Source organism: Prionailurus viverrinus, chromosome D3, assembly GCF_022837055.1.
Source record: "Prionailurus viverrinus isolate Anna chromosome D3, UM_Priviv_1.0, whole genome shotgun sequence".
Classification (NCBI taxonomy): domain Eukaryota; kingdom Metazoa; phylum Chordata; class Mammalia; order Carnivora; family Felidae; genus Prionailurus; species Prionailurus viverrinus.
Window position 1 is genome coordinate 8,963,387 of NC_062572.1, and position 21,984 is coordinate 8,985,370.

A 21,984-nucleotide genomic window follows, 5' to 3' on the forward strand; every position below is an offset into this window, starting at 1 on the left:
CATGTGATTCATCCTGTTTCTCTTTTTGCCTTGGCTGCCTGGAGATGTCTGCCCATTCTTCTCGTGCCCGCTCATCTTTCCTGCATCTTTTTATTGGAAGTTCCCTCCAAGCCCTGATCAAAGATAGTAGGACCTCAACCAGACACAAAATGGAAACATTGATGAGGGCTTCTCTTGAGGGAAAATTGTACTCTCTACCACCTCCTCCAGAAACACTCACATGAGTGCATAGAGATGTTCTCTGAGCTGGTGGCGTGGAGCCTGCTTGGGACTCTGTCTCTCCTTCTCTCTGCCCTTCACCCCTGTGTGCATGCGCTCTCTCTCTCTCTCTCTCTAGCTCTCTCTCTTACTCTCTCAAAATAAATAAATAAACTTTTAAAAATCTTTAAAAAAGATGTTCAGTGCAGCATTGTGTATAAACAAGTGGAAACAATTGTCCATCAGTAGGACCTGGTTGACAAGGGTGTATCTGCCACCAAAGAGACTGAAGTAGATGTGTTCCTGTAGGTCTCAAATTTCAGTGTATAAAAGCAGGTACTTAGAAAATGCAGATTGCTTCTGCCCTCCCAGTTCTGATTCAGTGGAGCCTGGGAAGCTGCTTTTTATTAAAAAAATTTTTTTAAGTTTATTTATTTTTGAAAGAGAGAGATAGAGAGAGTGAGCGGGGGTGGGGGAGAGAGAGAGGGAGAGAGAATCCCAAGCAGGCTCCACACTGTCAGCCCAGAGCCCCATGCGGGGCTTGAACTCACAAACTGTGATATCATGACCTGAGCCAAAACCGAGAGTTGGACGCTTAACCAACTGAGCCAACTGGGCGCCCCTATTTATTTTATTTTTGAGAGAGAGAGAGAGAGAGAGAGAGCACGAGCGGAGGAGAGGGACAGAGGAAGAGAGAGAATCTTAAGCAGGCTCCCCACCCAGCACAGAGCCCGACACAGGACTGGATCCCACGACTCTGGGATCATGACCTGAGCTGAAATCAAAAGTTGGACACTCAACCAACCGCACCACCCAGGTGCCCCAGAGCCTGCATTTTAAAAGAGCATTCTAGAGGATGCGACGTGGAGAGACAGCAGCCCGATCCTGAGCTACTGCTGGTATTGACATGGGAAGTGGCTCAACGCATACCATCAAGTGGAAAATCAAGTGTCAGTCTGTTTATGTGTGTGTTCATGGCAAATTTTGGCTGAGCCTTACCCAGACCAGCCCTTTGCGAGGCATTCTATGCAATATCTCGCCTAGGAAGTAGGAGCTATTATTATCCCCATTTTACAGATGAGAAATCGAGGCACAGAGCGGCGATGTCCCTAGCCCATGGTCCGTAGCTGGTTAGGGGCAAAACTGGGATTTGAACCCAGATGTATTTGATTCCAGATACATCTATCCATATTGCCTAGATATGTGTGAAACGTATAAGCATATGTTTGACCCCACGTAGGGTTAAAAACGTATTCTTTAAGTGCTGTTATCCCATTAAAACAAAAATCAGCGTATTTATTTTTTGAGTAGAAAATACATTCACATGATTTGGAAACAATAAAACTGTATGAAAAGGTGTTCTGGGAAGTTTCCCTCCATTCTCTGTCTCCCAGTTACCCACTCCCCATCCCAGGTAACCCTGTTGTGAACCTCCTCAATATCCTTAGGCAGATAAGGCAAATGTGAAAGCTAGGTAGTTTCCAGAGATCTGAAGAGAGCTAAGCTGAAATGCCAACAGATGTTACTTCTAGAACAATAAGAAACCAGGTGGAGCCTGGTTTCCGAGCCTGGCTGCCTGGGTTCAAATCTCAGCTGCCAGGCGGGGTGCAAATTACTTCACCTGTCTGTGCCTTGGTTTCCTCATCTGTAAAGTGGGAGTAATAATGATTCTCAAGGAAGAGATTCTGTCAGCTACTGTTTATTAAGCCCTTGCAGTAAGCCCAGCACATAATGAATCTCGCAGAAGCATTTTCCCTCTGAATGTATCGAAACACGTGGGCACTTAAAGAAGTTTCTACTCTCAACTACCCATTCAGAATTCTTGGGTCTGGGTTCTGCCACCTGCATTTTTCACAAGTCCTAGAGCGTACTAAATTAAGAGAGCCCTCCAGGAGAGTTCTGGGTTGCTCCTGGGTCCTGTTGGATACTTGCTAGTTTGTTGGGATCTAAGACAATTGGCTCATTTTGAAATCAGAGAAGAATAGAAATTGTCCCCTCCAAGAAAAACTTGCCGTGCTCCCAAGAAGGGGTTTCCTACCCACATTCAGAGTCCAAGTGCTGAACTCCCTGTGAAAAGGCCCAGGAATCCAGTCCTGCCTCGGCTCTCCTCAGTTGGCTGTGCCCACTCACCCCCGCCCTTACTTACCACCTTCAGGCTCTTCCCAGTTTCACAGGAAGCCAAGTCCCGCCTCACCCAGGCTCCTGACAACAGGTCGGAGAAGTAATAAATTGTGCAAGTTAATTCAAGGGCCACCTTTGGCCTCTTAGGAGCACAAATTGTTCCTGAGGAGTTTGGCCTGCTTCCTGGAGACAAAAGGAGACACTAATTTACCTCTGACTGCTCTTTGGGCGTTAAAACAGGTCCCAGTGTTCTCTCGGGGCAAGTACCTGTCATTTACCTAATCAGCGAACCTGACCGAATCCGGGCACACCCCTCCCTGGCACAGAAAACACTGACTTCTTTTTCTTCCCTGTTATTTGCTACCAGGATGTTTTGCTCATTATCACAATCATTGCTAACATTTATTGCCAATTTACCAAGCTCCTTATACCCATTAATGTAATTTCTCCCAAGGACCTTCTAGGGCAGAACTGTCATTACCCCCATTTCACAGGAGAGCAAATTGAGGCCAGGAGAGCTGTGGCAAGCACTGCTATGTATCTCCCAACGTCCATCTCAAAGCAAAAGAAATCCAATTTTTAGCAGGGAACATGGCCACTTGGAATTTCCCAGCCTCCCTTGTGGGTAGGTGGTGACATGTGACTCAATTATGGCTAACAGAAGGAAGGGTTCTGGAGAACCCTGAGCCAAGGTGGTTATGCTCCCTTTGCTGGTGCTTCTTTGTCCCTTCTTCTACTTGCAGTCTGGAACACAAATGCCGCCCTCTTGGACCACGAGGTGGGACCCTGGACGGAAGTGCGTCAGGCTGGGAGGATCCTGTGTCCCTGATGCTGCTCGACACTCTAACCAGGCCTGGCCTGGACTTTTCCATCAGAGAGAAATAAGCTCCGTTCTTCTTTAACAGGTGCCACCTAGCGTGGGAAAATCGGAAGCCAAGGGGCCACCTCTACCCAGCCCATTTGAAACGGAATCTGGGTGAGGATTTGGGGCCACAGGCAATGGGGGCTGAGGGAATCCACTCCTTTATTCCACAGAAGTTTATGAGAGCACACCGCGGGCCAGCCCTGTGTTAAATGCTGGAGCCTTCCAGGTAAGGGGCTTGGGGGTTTGCCATGTGGGCCCCAGTCCTTCCCATCCCTATACGCTTGGCATTGCTGTCCCTCCGGTCAAGAAGCAGAGTCCATTTCTCCAGCCCTCCAGTCTGGACTTGGCCGTGTGGCTTGCTTTGGCCTGGTAGGCATTAGCAAACATGATGCAAGCAGCGGCTTGTGCACTGGGGATCGTTCGTTGCTGCTGGGAATCCTGCAATCACCGCTGTGCGAATGAGCCCGGCTGGGGCTGGCCTGCTGGGTGAGGAGGGGTGCGCGGTCATTGAGCCCGCTGCCGAACACGTGAGTGAGGATCTCCTAGATCTCCCAGTCCCATTTAAGCCACTCCAGGCCGGAGCTACCCAGAGTAGTGAGAAATAATAAATGTTTGTTGTTTTAAGCCACTAAATTTTGGGGTGTTTTGTTATTCAGCAAAAGCCAGCTTGCTCGAGGGCTATCGGTGCGCACGCTCTGGCTACAAGCTACAATAGGATTCATCATTTCACAGATCAAGAAGTTGGAGGTGGGTTGGGCAGTGCTGATATAGCAGCTCAGTGATGTGAGAAAGGACCTCGATTTTCTCTATCTGACCCGTCACCTTCAGTGCGTTGCCTCAATTCCTAACCTTGTCCCCTCATGTTGTCAAGATAGCTGCCATGTACCCCAGACCTCATGTCCTTAGAAGACAGCATCCCAAACGTGAAGTTTTGACTCAGTGGGTAAGAGCCTTTGTTTTGGTGCAGCTCTTTATCAGGTATAAAAATATTTCCCCAAAGTTTCCACCTTCAGTTCCATTGGCTAAGACTGGGTCATGTGTCCGCACCTACACCAATCACGGGCAGAGAGAAATAGGGTTGGCATGTTTGGCTTTGAGTAACCATGATTTGTCCCTTGAGGCTGGATCTATTGCTGCCTAAACAAAATCAAGTTTCCTCTAGGAAGCAAGTTGGAGAGAGTGGCTGTTTTGGGGGACAGTTCCTGCCACACTGGGGACATGATATGAGCAAGGTTTCTGTGGCTGAAACGTGCAACGTGTATCCAAGAAAGTGGCAAGCAGACCAGTGTGGTCAGAGGGGAGGAGGCACCTGAGAAGTGTTTCCCAGAGTGACTGTCATGGGTGTTCCATGATGATTAAAACAGGGTTCTTTGGCCAGGTGAGTTCAAGAAAGGCTGAGTTGCACAACATTCCACAGTTTGTGTTCCTGTCACTGTTACAGGCCTTCTGGGAGCCTTGAAAAATGCTAATAGTTACCAGGAATTTCCAGGGACAGGAACGGAGGAGGCGGACTGTACGTCTTTCCCAAACTGGGTTGTCCACAGGTTATTTTCCTCAGAACACCTTCTGGCACTTTCGGTCAGGGAACTGGAAGCTTTGGGAACTGCTAAGAGAGAGTGAGTACGGTGGTTCTCGACCAGGGTAATGGTGTCCCCCATGGGACATTGGGCAATGTCTGGAGACATTCTGGATTGTCTTTACTGCAGGAGGAGTTGAGGTGGGGGAGGCCAGAGATGATGCTGAACATCCTACAATGCACAGCACAGACACCGCCAGCCACCCCCCCCCCGCCCCCCGCCGTCGACTTCCTCTGTCAAACAAAGAATTATCTGGTTCAAAATGTCAATAGTCCACACAAAATGTGTGAATGTTTACAGCAGCATTATTCATTATTCAAAAGTAGAAACTACCCAAATGTCCATCAACTGATGAATGGACAAACAAAACGTGGTCTATCTCAACAATGGAATGTGGTTCAGCCATTAAAAAGAATGAGGTATTGATCCATGCTACGAAATGAATGAACCTTGAAAACATTATGCTAAGTGAAAGAAGCCAGATACAAAAACCACATACTATATGATTCCATTGATGTGAAGGGTCCAGAATAGGCAAACTCACAGGGACAGAAAGTAGATAGTGGTTGCCAGCAGCTGAGGGAGGGGGGGATAGGAAGTGACCACTAAAGGGTGTGGGGTTTCTCTTTGGGTGATGAAAATGTTGTAAAATTGTGTTCAGAGTTATGCAACCCTGAATGTACTAAAAAGCATTGGATTGTAGGCTTAAATGGGTGAATTGTAAGATATGAGAATTATATATCAAAAGAGCTGTTTTTTTTTAAGTCAGTAGTGCCAAGATCGACAGACCCTAAAAATAGTAGGTAATTAGATTGACAGAAGAAAGTTGGGGATCAAATGAGGGGACCATGAAGGGCAGGGTCAGAAGTCTGAACTTTATTACCACCAATGGGTGACAAGATTAGTGGACTCATCCCTGAATATAACCCATATGTCAAGACTCTTTGAGCACCTACTCTGTGCTGGGCATTTTCATGTACATCACCCCGTGCAAACCTCATGATCAATTTGTAGTTAGATCTACCTCCCATTGTAGAGATGAGTAAGCTAGACTCAGAGAGGTTTGCTGACTTGACTGAGAGTGCACAGCTGGTAAATTGTAGAGCTGGGGTCTGAACGCATTTGGATTTGCCCTTGACCCCAAAGGCTGTGTGCTGACTTTCAGTGAGGGCTGTGACCCAGGGGGTGGCATGTGGGCCATCTGCTTTGCCTCTCTCCTGCTGCAGCCCTGGTTGGAGCCTGTGGTCTTGGGGGCATCCCAGGAGGCCCTCCCTGGAGTGCTGACGTTTCTCTCTTCTGGTCCCTCTGCCCAGGATGCAGCTGGCATCTGGATGAGGGTTGGTTGCTTAGCAACGCAGTTGCGGATTTTGCCCTGAGCCAAGGGAGCCGTCTCCTCAGTCTGGGCTATGGGAACTTCAGGGAGAACAGCCCCAGGAGGGCCTGAGGGAGCTAGGACTGAGTGGGGAGGGCAAGGACAGCTATGTCCCTGGGAGGGCCTAGAGATGGGGACACTCCTTAAGGGAAGACCCAGCTTTAGGGGACGGCGAAAGAGAGCCAGGAGACTTGAGTCAATCATAACAACATTATTTTAACCACACCTACATTTCTTGAGCACTACCTGCGTGCAAGGCACTGTGGTAATTGCTTTACGTTCCACAATCCTCCCCAAACACCATGGAATAGGTTACTGTTATTACGTCCTCTTTGCAAATGAGGATCTGGGCCCACGGGGGTTAACTGACTTGTCATGCAGCCAGAAAGTGGGGAAGCTGGGATCTGAGCCCAGGCCCCTCTGACACCCAGATCAGCCCCCAATACAGCCCTGGCTGGGAAGTTGGTGGAGGAAATCCACCACGTGGCTCCCAAGGCCCTGTGTGGACTGCTCCGTGCTCCCTGTCACTCTGCTTCTTCCAGACACATCATCTTTGCCTCATTTCCTCAAACACTCCAACCTCCTTCCAGCCACAGGGTCTTTGCACTTGCTGTTCCTTCTGCCTGGGATGCTCTTCCTCTACTCTCTTCACTTGGTTTACTCTACTCACCCATCTGGTCTCCAGTGGAACATCACTTCATTCATCCATTGATCCAAACACAGCTATTGAGTGCCTCCTGATGCCAGGTAAACATTAGTAAACAAAACAGACATGATCCCAGCCCTCTTGGAGCTTATAAGCTCATAGAAGAGACAATAAATGGACAAGTCATAATTGCATGAGAAACATTCCCTGACTCCCCAGACCTTTGACAATAATCATTAATTATCAGTTGATTGTAGAATTATTTATTTAGCGCTGGTCTCCCTTCCTAGACTGTAGGTTCTGTGAGGCCAGGGATTTTGAGGTTGCATTGTGAGGATCAGTATTATTATCACCCCCATTTTATAGATGAGGCGCAGAGAGTTTAAGCAATGTGCCCAAAGTCCCACAGTTGGTAACTGGTGGAGCTGGGATTTGAACCCATGGCTCTAGGGTCTATCTATGGTTTCTATCAGTAGGTTTTGAGAAAGAAAAGAAAGAGGAAGAAGAAAGAAAGAAAGAAAGAAAGAAAGAAAAAGAAGAGAAAGGAAGGAAGAAGGAAGGAAGGAAGGAAGGAAGGAAGGAAGGAAGGAAAGGGAGGGAAGAAAGAAAGAAGGGAGGGAGGGAGGGAGAGAGGGAGGAAGGAAGGAAGGAAGGAAGGAAGAAAAAAAGAAAAGAAGGGAGGGAAGAAAGAAAGAAAGGAGAAAGAAAGAAAGAAAGAAAGAAAGAAAGAAAGAAAGAAAGAAAGGTGGGGGAGGCAAGGAGGAAGGAGGGAAGGAAGAAAGGGAAAGGGCAAGAAGACTGGAAGGAAGAAAGACCTCATCAGTGGTCCTGCCTTCCGTGGCCAGGCAAATTCCGCAGGAAGTTGTCTGCTTCAGAGCCAGGCCCAGCCTCCTGGGTCCCAGCTTTCCCTGCAGCTGTGTGGCAGCCCAGGGTTGCACAACAGCCTGGGAAGCTCCTTATATAACGTACCACCCACCAGCTTGCTTTGGGCCACAGGGAGGGAGCAGGAGAAGGCAGATTTGAATGTCAGAGGAGTCTTTTGGGATCTGCATTCCAACGTCTGCTTCTTAGCTGGGCAAACTGGGGTCCCAAGAGTACAATCTCACAGCTCCTGAATCCAGCCCAGGGTTCTAGAAAGTACTCAGTTACTTGTCCCCAGTATTCCAGAGGGTGCATTCTCAACATCTATGAGCCAGTAACCTGGGCTTTCTGGGGCCTTCTATGTTCTCATATTAAGGAAGGATTCTGGCCAGAGGGACAGAGAACAGTTTCACACAAGGCTGGGGCCAGGGAACAGATCCAGTCTCTGTTTATACAAAAGAAGTCTGACGCGATTGAGTTTGAACCATGTGCCAAGCAGTGTGCTAAGAATTTCGCATGGATCCCCGCCTCCAATAGCATATAGTGAAGGAGAACTTATTGTTTCTGTTTCACATAATTTTGTTCCCTTTCTTACCAGCTGTGTGACCTTGGACAAGTCCCTTCATTTTCCTGAGCTTCCATTTCTGTTTGACATTGGCAAAATAAAGGGACTCATTCAAAGTCACATGCTAGTAAGAAGGAAAGCCAGATTTTTCCATCCACCAAAAATTGCTGATATAGGAAAACGTACTACTATTTTGGGGCAGAGAGTAGGCAGAGCTGATTAAGACTCCACTTCTGCTCTCAATGAGCTGACAGTCTCGAGAAGGAATGGCAAGTGTGGTTTTTTTCTTGGAAGATTGCCTGCATCAGTTGTGCCTGCCTGCCTGGACTGCTGCCTGTTGGATCCATTGGGAAAGAGCTCCAGGATTGATTAGTAATGTCTGCCGTGGGCCCAGCAGTGAGGAAGTAGGTATTTGCTTCCTTTGGAATTGGAGACCCCACAGGTAGAGTTTGAAATGGCCTTCTCAAAGGGACTGCTACAAACAAAGTGAGGGTCTGTATGGAGCTCTGCAGGGGTGAGGGAAGGAGGGAATTTGCACTTCAGGGCAGTCTCTGGAGATGATGATAGTGAAGGGAAAGATGTGAGCGTGGCTGTGAAGACAGTGTGGTGTAACAGCTTTCCAAACTGGAGGTCTTTGGGGAGGCAGAACAGCAGCCTAGAGAGCTCACAGGCTCTGGATGCAAAGAAACTCTGAATTCAAATCCTGGCTCAGGATTTGTCACTTGTTTAATGTTTGACCTGCAACATATCATTTCAGCTCTCTGAACCCCAGTTTCTTATTCTGTAAAACGGGGGCTAGGTTATTGGGATGATTGCTGCGTGCTGGTTCTCGCTCTGGTGGACCCTGACCGCAATGATCCAGGGAGGTAGTGTCAGCGCCACTCCCCACAACACTCAGGAGGGGACTCGCGCTCTGTCGTCTGTGCAAATGGTGCCCCCTGGTGCACCAACATGAATGATGCCTCCTGGAGTTGTGTGACACAGCAGCCTGGATGAGGAAACAGAGGCCCAGAGAGGTTAAGTCACTAGCACGTGGCAGAGGTGGGATCTGAGCTCAGGTCTGTCTGACTCCACAGCCCAAGCCTGAACTACCATGCCCTCCTGCCCACCAGTGATTTGTCAAATCTGGAAAACAGTTCGGTGCCCGTGACTGTTTGAACTTTGGGAGATCGTGTGAACCGTCACAGGATTTTCTCACGTGGATTTCTTCACAGAGATACATAGCAAATAAGCTCATGACTGCAAAATTCGTGAGTGTCTGGTGTGCAGTGAAAAGTAACTCAGAGAGGTGAACAAGAGGCTTGCTGCAAAATGGGACCCCGTCCTGCAGCTGAGTGTCTGAGGACAACCTAAAAGGAAGAGTGTGGCAGCAGCATTTTCAAGATGAGGGAAGCAGGTGAGTCCTTGGGCGGGAGGCAAAGAGATAAAGCAGCCTGAAAAAACAAATTTGGGGACTAGAGGGGGTGGCTGGCACACCAGCTCCAGTTAGGGTCCCACAGGGAACAGGAGCTGGGCTGGGGAAGAACACAGCCCCCATGAACCAGGCCACCTGCATCCAGACAGCATGCGGTGCCCCCCCCCCCGCCCCTCGTGGATTTAGAGTGGGAAAAGGGAAATGGAGACGTCCTTACCAGAGGAAGTCAGGAAAACTCAAAGGTGTTCATTGCATGGATGATTTGAGGACATTCTGGTCACTCTCAAGTTTTTTAATTTGATGACCATTGACTCAATCAGCTTTTACTTTCTGGGTCTTTAAATGATGTGGAAGATGGTGGGGTTTTCAAATGATGCCGATTCAGGGTGGTAGCTGAGGGGTTGGGGGTGAGGGGTGAGAAGTATGTTTACTGCCCTACATCAGGTGGCCTCTGCGTTCAAGCCATAGACGTTCCCAGAAGGTGAAAAACACAACTTCCCCAAACTCCCTGCTGTTATTAATCAGCAAACGTCTCAGGAGCAGGTGTGCCTGAGTGAATTTTGGGGTCACGGCAGATAATCCAGTCTGGCTAGGCTGAAGCAGGTGACCCAACTATCTCTCTGATCCTGAGCCACCGAATAAGGGGATTAATCTAAATCTCTCAGAGGAGAGGACAATTTTCGAGAAAGCCTGGGACCCACAAAATGAAAGCTGGATGTAGTGGCCTGAGGTTTGTTTACCGGGATCATTTAGAAAAGCTGCCATTGCGGTTGAGACACCCCAGGATCCTGGGGGCACAGAGCTCAAAGGGGTCTGGGAGGCATGGAAGTGGAAAATTGGGGAGGGGTTGGCGTGAGCTTTGATGGGAGTCGATGCCTTTCTCAAGGGGTCAGTAATGACCAGAGCTAGCTGATCGTCACGGAACAGAGCCAGACAGGGTGCATGTGGATTCTAGCTCTGCTTTCTTCCTCATCACGTGACCTTCGGCAAGTCACTTCCCCTCCCCTGTGTCCGGTTTCCTCATCTGTAAAATTGGACGATAATAGTACCCACCTCATAGAAGCGTTGTGAGTGAATGAATGTTTGCAAATGCCTAGAACAGGGCCTGGCATGTAGTAGAAAACACTATAGAAATGTAAATATATAAATTCAAAAGGATTTAGGAACTGTGTCAGGAACCGGGGTCAATGACTAAATGGTAGAACAAAATATGCTTCTAGTACTCTTATCAGTGAGGAAATTCCAAGAGTGTTAGGAGTTCCGTGCCAGAAACTGGGGACTGGGGCCAATACAGTTGACCACTGGACAACACTGGGGTCAGGGGCACTGACTCCCCTGCCCCCAGTCAAAAATCCCCGTGTAACTTTTGACTTCCCCCAAACTTAACTGCGAATAGCCAGTTGTTGACCAGAAGCCTTACCGATAATATCAAGAGTTGATTAATACACTTTTGTATGTTATATATATTATATACTGTATTCTTATAATGAAGTAGGCTAGAGAAAAGAAAATGTTAAGCAAATCATAAGGAATAGAAAATACACTTATGGCACTGAACTGTTATCAAAAAAAAAAAAATCCACGTATATGTGCACCCACCCGCGCAGTTCAAACTCGTGTTGTTCAAGGGTCCGCTGTATGTATACTTTCTATTATTTCACAGAGGGGCCACGTGGAGAAGCACCAGGGTCAGGCAGGAGGTAGAGGGAGTGTGGGGAAAACGTGGGCAAGAGACTTTATTGTGATTTTTGCAGGAAGGAACGGGCAAGCAGAGAAGGTTTAAGACGGACTCATTTGAATAGTACGGCAGGCTCCCAGGTGCAGATTGTGTCCCCTTTTGATAGTACCTGGCACTGGGGTGATTAGGGCAGGGGGAGAGTAGCTGGGAGCTGAGAGCTTGACGAAGTAGGCAGCCAGAACTGGTTGGTTTGCATGTGAAAGTCGCGCTCCCAGCTGGGTTGTTGGCTCTCCGGGAAGGAGCTGACCTTGCCAGAGGCAGTCCTGGACAGTATTAGCAAGGCCCCAGGTCTTTGGAGCATCGGAATAGATATGCTCACCGCAGCACCTTATAAGCATCAGCGCTCGGTATCTGTAACCAATCTGCGGTATCAGTTGGAGCGACTTTGGCAGCTTGTACCAGAAGAACTGATTAATAGAGGCTTAAGAAAGAAGATGCTTAATTCAATCTGACACTACAAGAGGTCTCGAGGTGGAAACTTCCAGCTTTAGCTTGTCAACTCAATAGTCTCCTCTGGGACCAGCCCATTCCTCTCCTTTGCCTTTTTTTTTTTTTTTTTTTTTTCCTGCCCAGCATGTTGGTGATGTCTCTCCCTATGGTCCCAAGCAGGAAAGAGGTTTCAGTTACTGTTGCTATGTAACCATGCCAGAATTTAGTCGTGTAAAACAATGCTATTATTTCTTATACTCTGCGGGTTGACAAGAGTACAGCTGGGGGGTGTTTCTGTCCCACACGGTGTTGGCTGGGGCCATTCGCTGAACTGCATTCAGCTGGCAGCTGGGCTAAGCTGGAAGGTTCAAGAAGGCTTCGTTCATGTGACTTCGGCTTTGGTGCTCCTCTGGGTGGTCTCATCCGGTGGCCAGCTTGCACTTCCTCACAGCCTGGTGGTCTCAGTACTCAGACGTCTCTCCCAGTGGCTGGCTTCCCTTCTGCTGTATTCCATTGGTCAAAGCAAGGCACAAGGCCAGCTCCAGTTCAAGGGGAATTTTAAAAGTGGGGCACCTGCCATCCTCAATAAAAGGAAGAAAAGGAAAGGAAGGAAGGAGAGAGTGGATTTGGTAAGACAAATGGTAGCATCTGTCACACTGAAGCTTCAACGTCCCCTGAAGAGGCCAGACAGAGGCAATCTTTCCTTAGAGCAGCTGAGTGGCACTGATGAGGGAGCATAAGGCAAGCTGAGGGCAAAGTACAAGCTAGGGCACCCCCCCCCCCCCTCTACTCAAGGGTGGGACATATGTGATATTCCTCAGGCTCTCCTGGCTGCCTAAGAACAAAGGAAAGGAAAGAAAACAAATGGTTAAATTGACAGGAGTCTCCTTCAGTGTACGGACAACTTCGTAAACTGCAAGGAAAAGGCAATCTTATCCATAGCCTGATCTCCAGAAACCTATAGACTCCGTTTCCTGGAGCTCTAATATCACCCCTCATCAGGATGGAAGGGGGTTTAAGTGCTTGCCATCGTGATGTCAGAAACAAAGGCAAATGAAAAATTAAATGCCCTGACTGCCTACAGCCCAGTGACGAGTCCTTGAAACAGGCAGAGTGACCTTCCTCTAGGAGCCCAGCTGACTCCGTGATGACACTTGGCTAGGGGCAAAAGGAAATGTTGGCTTAACATTCCCTGACCCCCCAGGATCCTGTGAGTCTCCTTAAACACATAAAAATCCCTTTGCAAGCCTCCTTTATCTTTAACCCCCAAGTGTGTGTTGGCAATTATACCCCAAGCGTATGACCCCTGCTACGCATCAGAAGGGTCTCACGTCAGGGGTTTTGCTAAACAGCGCTAAATGGCGTTTTGCTAACAACAGCTAGCCCCTCAAGGTCCTGGAAACCGTGCTTCCAAAATTCCTTAGAGACTCGGGCTGTCCCTAACCCCCTCCCAACCTGAAGGTATATAATCAGTCGCCCTTCACAACCCCGGTGCGGCTCTTCCTGCCCACGGGCCCTGTCCCCGTGCTTTAAGAAAATCACCTTTTTGCACCAAAGACGTCTTCAGGAATTCTTTCTTGGCCATCGACTCCGAACCCCACCATCACCCCCAAACCCCATCAGCACAGCAGATGTTCATACTTCTCGGAGCACCGGGCTAACATAGAGCATCCACAGTCTTCTCTTTCCCTCTCTCTCTCCCTCTCTCGCTGTGCTCTGCCTGTTCACAGCCTCGCCTGTGGGGGCGGGATGCTAACACATGTGGGGAGGGGGGAGGGCCCAGTTATTTCAAAAAGATGGAAGCGTTTGGCACGGCTCCTGGTGCCAAATTGAAATTAATGCTGGCTTCACTCCCAGGCTGGTTCCGTCCTCTCCAGAGGGCAGCACCAAATCCAAGAAGGTCACTTGTTTGTCACAGGGGAAGGTGGGGGACGGGGGCTGTGACTGTCAGGGCCCCAGAAGAAAACTGAATCCGACTCAAGTGGGTCAAAAGACTTTAAAGAAGGGGCTTTTCTCAGAGTGTGGACTGGGTTAGGGGGTCAGTGAAGGGAGGTTGATGCTCAGAGAGATGAGCAGCAGAGGGAAGCCGTTACTACCTTTAATAAAGGCTAAGAAGTAAGATGCTTAATTCAGTCTGACATAACATGGAATCTTGAGGTGGAAACTCCTAGCTTTAGCTTGTCAACTCTGCAGTTGACAGGAAGACGGGAAGGAATCAGAGGGACTGAAGTGCATGGAGGGCTGGGGCTGGGGAGGTAGCCCTCTAGACAGAAGCTGGAGCTGGAGGTACGCGGTGGCTTACTGCCAGAGACACCATGCTCAGTCCAAGAAGGACTTTGAAGGAAATGCCCCCCCTCCCCCTCCCCCTGCCTTCTGATCTCCTGCTGGTCCCTCCCATTGGCTACACGCCCAGCTGGAAACCAGTAGGCGAGGGAGCCCAGGGGTGATGTGGACACCAGGTTGGCAGAGAAGGGTAGAGAACGAACTGGTGTAGGGTGGGCAAAGTGATACAGGGGTGTTGTGTTATGCATATGCCCAAGACATGTGGTTATTTTTCTAATTGTTTTTCAATATTCTAGAATGTCCCATTAATAGATATGCCACAATTAAAAAAATGAAATAATAAAATAAAATAAAATAAAATAAAATAAAATAAAAACCCTCTTGGGGTGCCTGGGTGGCTCAGTCGTTTAAGCGTCCGACTTCAGCTCAGGTCGTGACCTCACAGTTCAGGGGTTCAAGCCCTGCGTCGGGCTCGGTGCTGACAGCTCGGAGCCTGGAACCTGCTTCGGGTTCTGCGTTTCCCTCTCTCTCTGCCCCTCCCCTGCTCATGCTGTGTCTGTCTCTCTCTCTCAAAAATAAATAATAAACATTAAAAAAAAATAAAAACCCTCTTGTTCATCTTTGTAGAAAACTTTTTTATTGAAGTACAGTATGTGTATATAACATATATATATATCAGAAGTGCGCCGTCTGACGAGTTTTCACAAGTGAGCTTATCCACGTAACCAGAGCAAGACACAGAACATTCCCAGCACTCTGGAAGCCCCCTGACTCCCCACCAGCTATGTCTGCTCCAGCTCCCTTCCACCAGATACCCTGTATTCTGACCTCTGACAAAACCCCCAGTTTTGTACTTTACATAAAGGACACCCTTCAGTATGAGCTCCTAGGGGTCTGGCTTCTTTCACTCCACATGGCTATTTTGTTGCTCTTTGCTTATCTCCACTTGCCCCTGTAGAGTTGTTACAAGGGGCATCTTTGTGTCTATGGATTCTTTCTTTCTTTCTTTCTTTCTTTCTTTCTTTCTTTCTTTCTTTCTTTCTTTCTTTCACCTTTGGACTTATTTTTTTTAGGAAGAATCCCAGACTTAGGTTTCCTGGGTTGAAGGGTGTAAACACTTTTAGAGATCTTGATGTGTGAGGCCACATTACTTTCTGAAGGATGTGGAACCCTCATCATTCCTTATGTTAGAAGTCTGCCATTGAGATTATAATTGCTGATTTGGGCTTTTGTGGAAGGAAAGTCAAGAGGGAATCAGTTTTGGATCCTGCCGAGGAGGAATCTGAAACCGGCAATGTGAACGAGGGACACTCAAACTATATGTATTTTTTCCAAAATTATTTGTTATTTCATTAAACAAAAAACTATTGGGGCGCCTGGATAGGTCAGTTGGATGAGCGCCTGACTTTGGCTCAGGTCACGATCTCACAGTTGGTGAGTTCAAGCCCCTTACTGGGCTTGCTGCTGTCAGCTTAGGACCCACTTCGGATCCTCTGTCCCCCTTTCTCTCTGTTCCTTCCCTGCTTCGGGAATGCTCTTTCTCTTTCAAGAATAAATAAACATTTAAAAAAAAAAAGAACTATTATGGCAAAAGTCAGAATCTCATCAGACTGTCTGACCCTTCTCTTGTGGATTGCTACTATTTTTATTTTGAATCCATACACAGAGCGAAATATTTCACAATCTTTTTTTAGGCTTTAAAGTTCTCAATTTGGCCCTAGCAGTTTCAAGAATTTAAGGCTCAGAGAGGTCAACTGACTTTTCTAAGGGCACACAGCAAATCAGTGGCAGAGCCAGGAGTAAAACCTGAGTATCTTAACAATTTGTCCAGTGTTCTCTTCACTATAACGCTGTGCCCTCCCTGCCTGTGCCCCCTTTTCTGAGAGTTACTTTCACAGTTCCTACAAAGGTGCTATTGTATCCCCTGATCATGGTCCCCTGATACCATATGATTGGGCCGACAGTGAATATCAAATTTAGACCGGGCCAATTGGATTCTCTTTCCTAAGAAATTGAGATTAGAACATTGATTTTTTTTTTTTTAAACTGGGCTCCAAAGTGAGAAAACTCAAAAGAAGCAAGCTGGGAAGGAAGGGAAAGAAAAAAAAAAAGTCTTTAAAAATAAGGGATCAGGGAGCCTGGCTGGCTCAGTTAGTAGAGCACGGAACTCTTGATCTCAGGGTTGTGAGTTCAAGTGTCATGTTGAGGGTAGAGTTCGCTTTAAAAAATAAAAACAAAAACAAAAACAAAAACAAGAGGTTAGGTTGAGAGACCAGGTAGTTTGAGAGACAGAGCTGGAGAGAAGAGCTGACTTGGTCCCCGGTAACTTCCAAGTTCTTAGTTCTTATTCCTCACAGGGCTGTGCCTCCAGTTCACCCATGATAACCCTAGTAGTCGTATAAGTTAGCCTGCTTTTGGCTGCAATAAGAAAATTTATTAATTCTTATAATCGGAAGTGCAGAGTGGGTTTCAGGCATGGTATGATCAAAGTTCCAGGTATATTGCTCTGCAACTCTTTCTTGGCTCTTCCCTCCATCATGTGTTGGCTTTGTTCTCTCATTGGCTTCTCTCATGGTTACAAGAGGGCTGCTATCAACAACAGGGGCCACATGCTTCCTTGTTCCCATCCATGGAGCTAGAAAAAGCATTTCCCCTCCAACCTTGGACTATAAATACTTCCTTTCTGTCTCTTTAAGCCACTGTAAGTTATGTACCTATTCTCTAAAGAGTTGCAGTCTCCAGGAGAATGCTATGCACTGATTGGCTTGCACTTATGTTCCTGATCCAATCATTGGTGCGGAGGATGGAAAGGTTGTGATTGGCTAAGGGTAATCAAAATCTACCCTGGAGATACCAGTGAAAATCAACTTCTGGTCACCTGGGCTGCATGGGAGAGGGCTGGTTACCTGAACAAATCAGAATCAGCTAGGAAGGAAGAAGGGAGAACAGATGCTGGAGAAGGAAAAAAAGAGAAAAATCATTTTGAATCATTTCAAGTGGATTTCTGATCCTTGTAGCCAAAGATTCATTTGGACAACCAGCTTCCCGGTCTGTAGCCAAAAGCCTTTGCCCAGCCGCTCTGGAGCTTGATTCTAATTTCCTCCTCCATTCTGTAGACTCCGTTATCGCCAACATTTCTCACCACTGGCTCCTTGCTTTGGCAAGCTGGCATCTCAGTCTGCTCCAAGCCCTGCTGATGGAGCCGAAGATCTCTTTAGCAGAATCAATTCTGGCATGTTCTAATTTAAAAAGCCTTGCACTTCTCTGCATGGGGGCTGCTGAGATCTGTGCCCATAAAGGCAGGGAGAGTAAATTCTTCTGAGGGAGAGCCTATTTTTAACAAGTCCTGAACCTAATTGAACTTAATCGTTTTTCAGTCGTTGACACTTGAAACGTGTGAGTCACTAGGCTATGCATGGAGCAGAGGGCTGCGGCGGCCCTTTAAATATCAGAGACATGCTGAATACCAGCTTCCAGCATTGCTGCTAGGGTCTGGGGCTGTGGTTTTGGTCAGGGTTATGGTAAGACATGGGGCCCTAGAAACAGACAGCCCTGGATTCGAATCCTGGCTTCCCCACCTACTGCAACAGTCACCGTGTTTCTTCAAGCCTCAGTTTCCTCATCTGCAAAATGAGGAGGCTAACACTTGTGCCGAAAACTTCACGTGAATAATCAAGGCCTGACATGAGGCTGCTCAAAATCCTTATTCTACTTGGTATGAGTATTCATACGTTTCCTTGCAGAAACGTTAATGTGTTTGCTCATGACATGTTGCCCAAACCCCATACGTAATATGCCATACCCTAACTTTCCTCATGGTTACAACATGGCTGCCAGTGAACAGGGACCACGTGCTCCGCCTCCTGCACCATACTGCCTTTCTGAAACCAAACATGTAGTTAAGTTCTAAAACACATTCTGCCCCCAGGGTTTAGGGATAAGAAAAATGGAGCTCTTAGTATGGCTGAGCTACAATAATTCCAGGGCCTAGTAGGTAAGGTGGAAATCACATGGAATCAAAATTACCCTGGTGAACCCGTGCTTGCAATCATTTGCTTTGAGCAACCTGGAGCCCCAGGACAAGTGGCCGGCTTGTGTTAAGGGCCATGTGTATGAAAAATGTTTAAGCCGCCAAACTCCATTCGGCCAGTGAAAAATGCTCAGCCCAGATGACCTGGGTCAGACTGGGGGTTCCCTGTGTCAAGCTCATAGAGGGTGGCTGTGGGTGCGCCCGAAGAAAAATGATGGGCAAATTCCCCCCTCCCGCACTGGTGACGTTCTTTTCTTCCTCTTAAATCCTGGCTTTCTTGTTTTGCAGAGCAGGAGGGAGTGGATCCCTCTTAGTGCGTGTGGAGACTGTATCCCGCGAGGCTGCTGTAAGTGTGCGGGAGAGGGAGACGAGCAGGAACCGGAGATGCCAGCCACGAGGGCGGAGGGCCTTAGGCCGGTGTGAGCGCCGGTTACTCAGTATGGTGGGGGTGCGGCTAGTCTGGGAAGGGGTCGCTGAGAGGTGTGTCACGTCCCCAACCCCCACCTTCCCTCCATTCCCTTTGGTCCTCTCCCGAGGGCCCTGTGCTTTCCCAGCGCCTTCCAGGGGAGAACGCCCCGTCTGTGCGGGTCACAAAGGCGCGGGTTCTAGGGGTCCGAGAACTCCCAGACGCGGGTCTGGGGGGTGGGTGCAGCGGGGCCGCACACGCTCTCGGTGCCTTTGGACCCCGCAGCGGCTCCAGCGGCGGGACACGCAGCTGGGGCCATCGGCCCCTGGTAAGTTTCACGGCTCTGGCCACGCTTGCTGCTCCACAGCTCCCCCTGCTGGGCAAAAGCAAAGACGTGGTGGCTGCCCCCGCCCTTTCCTACCACCTGCCCTAATCTGGAAAATGTCAATTAAATATAAATAAATTACAATGTGTAAGATAACGTCAAGAAAATCCAACAAACTTCCATTTCCCCCTATAAAGATCTCAATTAAAAAAATTTTTTTTGTGTGTTTCTGCACCCCTGCTTGGCAAGCATATGTTTAACTTACTACTGAGTTAGGCAGCCTTCACTCAGTTTTCACAGACTGGGGCCCAGCTTCTGTCTCAGACCCGGCGTTTTATAACCCATGTAGTCACGGTCTGGCTTTTCCTTTAATAGCAGGTTGTTAAAATTCAGCAGCAAAGGAGGAGCCCGCCTCCCTTACCCCAGCGTATTACATATTAGTTGGTAAAGATGATCTCGGCCCCGGGGGGGGGGGGGGGGACTTCATTCATTCAAACACTATTTGCTAAGAGCTTCTCATGTGCCCGAGACTATAGATATTGTAGTGGATGAAATGAGGCCCAGAGAACCAGACAGCATGTGCCTGGTGATCCCTGACCTGGGCCTCTGGACTTCTCAGCATTTTCCATTGCATACTACTGTCCTCAGAAGGGGGCAAGCTGCAGATTCCTCTCAGGAACTGCCAACTCGAACCCCTGCTAGCTCCAGGCAGTTTCAGGGACTGTGGGAATTGGAGGGAGGAGTTAGGCACTTGGGAGAAGTGGAGTCTGCAGTCAGGAGAGTAAGGACATTACCCACATTCACATTTTAAAACACCGATTGCTAACCAGGACCGAAGGTAGGTTGAGTCTGCCTGAGGGCTTCAAGTTTGAGACCCTCGAATAAGAGGGTGGTGGGTCAGGGGCCAGCATGCCTGGTGGTGGGGCTTCTCAAGGCCCAGCTGTGAGAATGGGGGTAAATCTCTCCGCAGGGAACGGATAGTCCCAGCCCAGTGGGCACAGAGAGTAAGAGGCCTGTGTTGGTGTCTGGAAGCTGGAAAGAGCCCAGGGGAGACCGACTCTGTGTGTCAGCAAACAGGTAGGAAGCTGATGGTACCTCCAGCTCCTGGGGGAAAACACAGCACAACCAAATACCCTCCAGGGCAGGATAACCTGATATTTGACAGTCCTGATTCACAAGCAAGGGACATTCATCAAATGCCTGTTATGTGCTAGGCACCGCACTAAGAGCTTTATACACATTAGTTTATGCTAAGAGGTGGGTGTGGGCATCCCCATTCTACAGATGAGGAGACTGAGGCTCAGAGAGGTGGAATCACACTGTCAGTGAATGTCAGGTTTACTTGAGTCATGCTTTTAGAAAGGTACATCGCAGATCCTCGTGGATCCAAAAGAACCCTTGAACATAGAAGAGCTTCTGGATAATATGAAATTAGAGCTACATAAAACTCCAGAGTAGAAAGAGGTCCCAAAGTGAGTATCCTTTGGCTAAACGTCATCAGTCAGGTAAATCCTGCTACAGCCTTTACCCCAACTTGAGCTCTCTTACACACTGGTCTTATTCCATCCTTTTAAGGAACATCCTGGCTTTTCCAGACCTCCTTGCCAGTCACTTCCCTCTGGATGCTGCGCCCTGGACTGGATGACACAGCATTCTCTGAGTACTCCTTTTATCCACTTGCCTCTCGGCCTTTGCTCAGGCAGTTCTCTCTACCCAGAATTCCTTCCTCACTTTTCTTCTCTGCTTGGTGAGCTCCTATTCATCCTTCAAAACCCAAATTAAACCTCACCTCCTTTGTGGAGTCTTTTGCACTGTTTTACCCTGGACAGAATTCATAGTGCCTTGAAGGCTGACTTGACACTGAATTCCCTAAATGTGTAGCACACGGTAGGGGCTTAGTCCGTGTGCTAAATGGATCTAACCACTTCAGGCGTGAGAACACATTTTGGTTACAACTGATTGAAAACTCCTCTCAGATTGTTTTAGGAGAATATGTTAGTTCATGTAATTGGGCCTGACCCAGAGGTATCTTCAGGCTTGCCTAATTCCTGGGGTTTGGATGACGTCTCCAAGTTTCAATCTCTCACCATTCTGTCCTCTCCATGTTAGCTTTATTCTCAGGCTCCCTGCAGGGGCAAGAAGGCTGCCAGCCCCTCCTACCTCATTTACATAGGTTCCAAAGCAGCAGGAAACCAAGTTGCTCTCTTCCTGAATGTTCAATCTTAAACCCCACTATTCACTCTGCTGGGACCAGCCAAGGTCGGTCCCATCCGTGAAATGATCACTCAGGCCAGGAAGGGTGGGGTTATGCAGATTGACCAGGGATCCGGCACTCTGATTGGCCCTTCCAGAGTCATATGGCCCAATCTGATGGGGTGGGGTGGGGTCCGCCCCAGGGAGCAAAAACCGACCAGGAGTGAAGGAATGGGCAGCTTCCCCAAGCAAACCAGGGTATTGTTACCAGGAGACAGAGGAATGCCACACACTCCTCAAGCCCTCGTAAACAGTTATTACACTGGACCTTCACGTATGAAACAATCCATAGCATATCATATCATACCAGCCCGTTTACTGAGCACTTATTATGTGCCAGGCTCACTGCTAGGTGCCTTACTGCTTACCAACCTGTGAGATGCCTTCTAGAACTTCTCCTGTTTTCCAGATGAGGAAAATGATGCCCAGAGCACTGAAGTGACTTGCCCAAGGTTAATAAGTGGATGAGGAGGAATTTTTGTTGAGATTTGATGATTGGGACAACCTATCACTGGACTTTAAACCACTGGACTGGAGGACCCCTCAATGGGTGGCAAAGCCAGAAGTTTCTGCTTTAGAAATCCAGCCCTTGAAGTCTGGGAGTTGGGGTGCAGAAGATCTCACAGTCCTCCAGGGCTTGCGCGGTTAACATTGTAGTCCCCTCCTCTGAATACATGGGCCAGATGAGGTTGAAGTTATGACTTGATAAAAATGCCTCTCTTGTACTACTGGCTGCTGCTTTTTAAAAATTTTTAAAATAATTTTTTAAAAATGTTTATTTATTTATTTTGAGAGAGAGAGAGAGAGAGAGAGAGAACCAGTGGGGGAGGAGCAGAGAGAGAGGGAGAGAATCCCAAGCAGGCTCTGCACTGTCAGCACAGAGCCTGATGTGGGGCTAAAT

The 21,984-nt window shown here is 48.2% G+C and overlaps 1 protein-coding gene across 2 annotated transcripts in view; it reads left to right on the forward strand.

Moving 5' to 3' along the window:
* The first annotated feature begins 18,746 nt into the window (after nucleotides 1-18,746).
* The window catches only part of CCDC63 (coiled-coil domain containing 63), a 35,921-nt gene continuing 32,683 nt past the window's right edge, over nucleotides 18,747-21,984 (forward strand). For both annotated transcript variants that reach the window (XM_047826565.1, XM_047826566.1), the window contains exon 1: nucleotides 18,747-18,833. The gene's annotated coding sequence lies outside the window, so the exon portion shown is untranslated. The remainder of the gene's footprint in view (nucleotides 18,834-21,984) is intronic.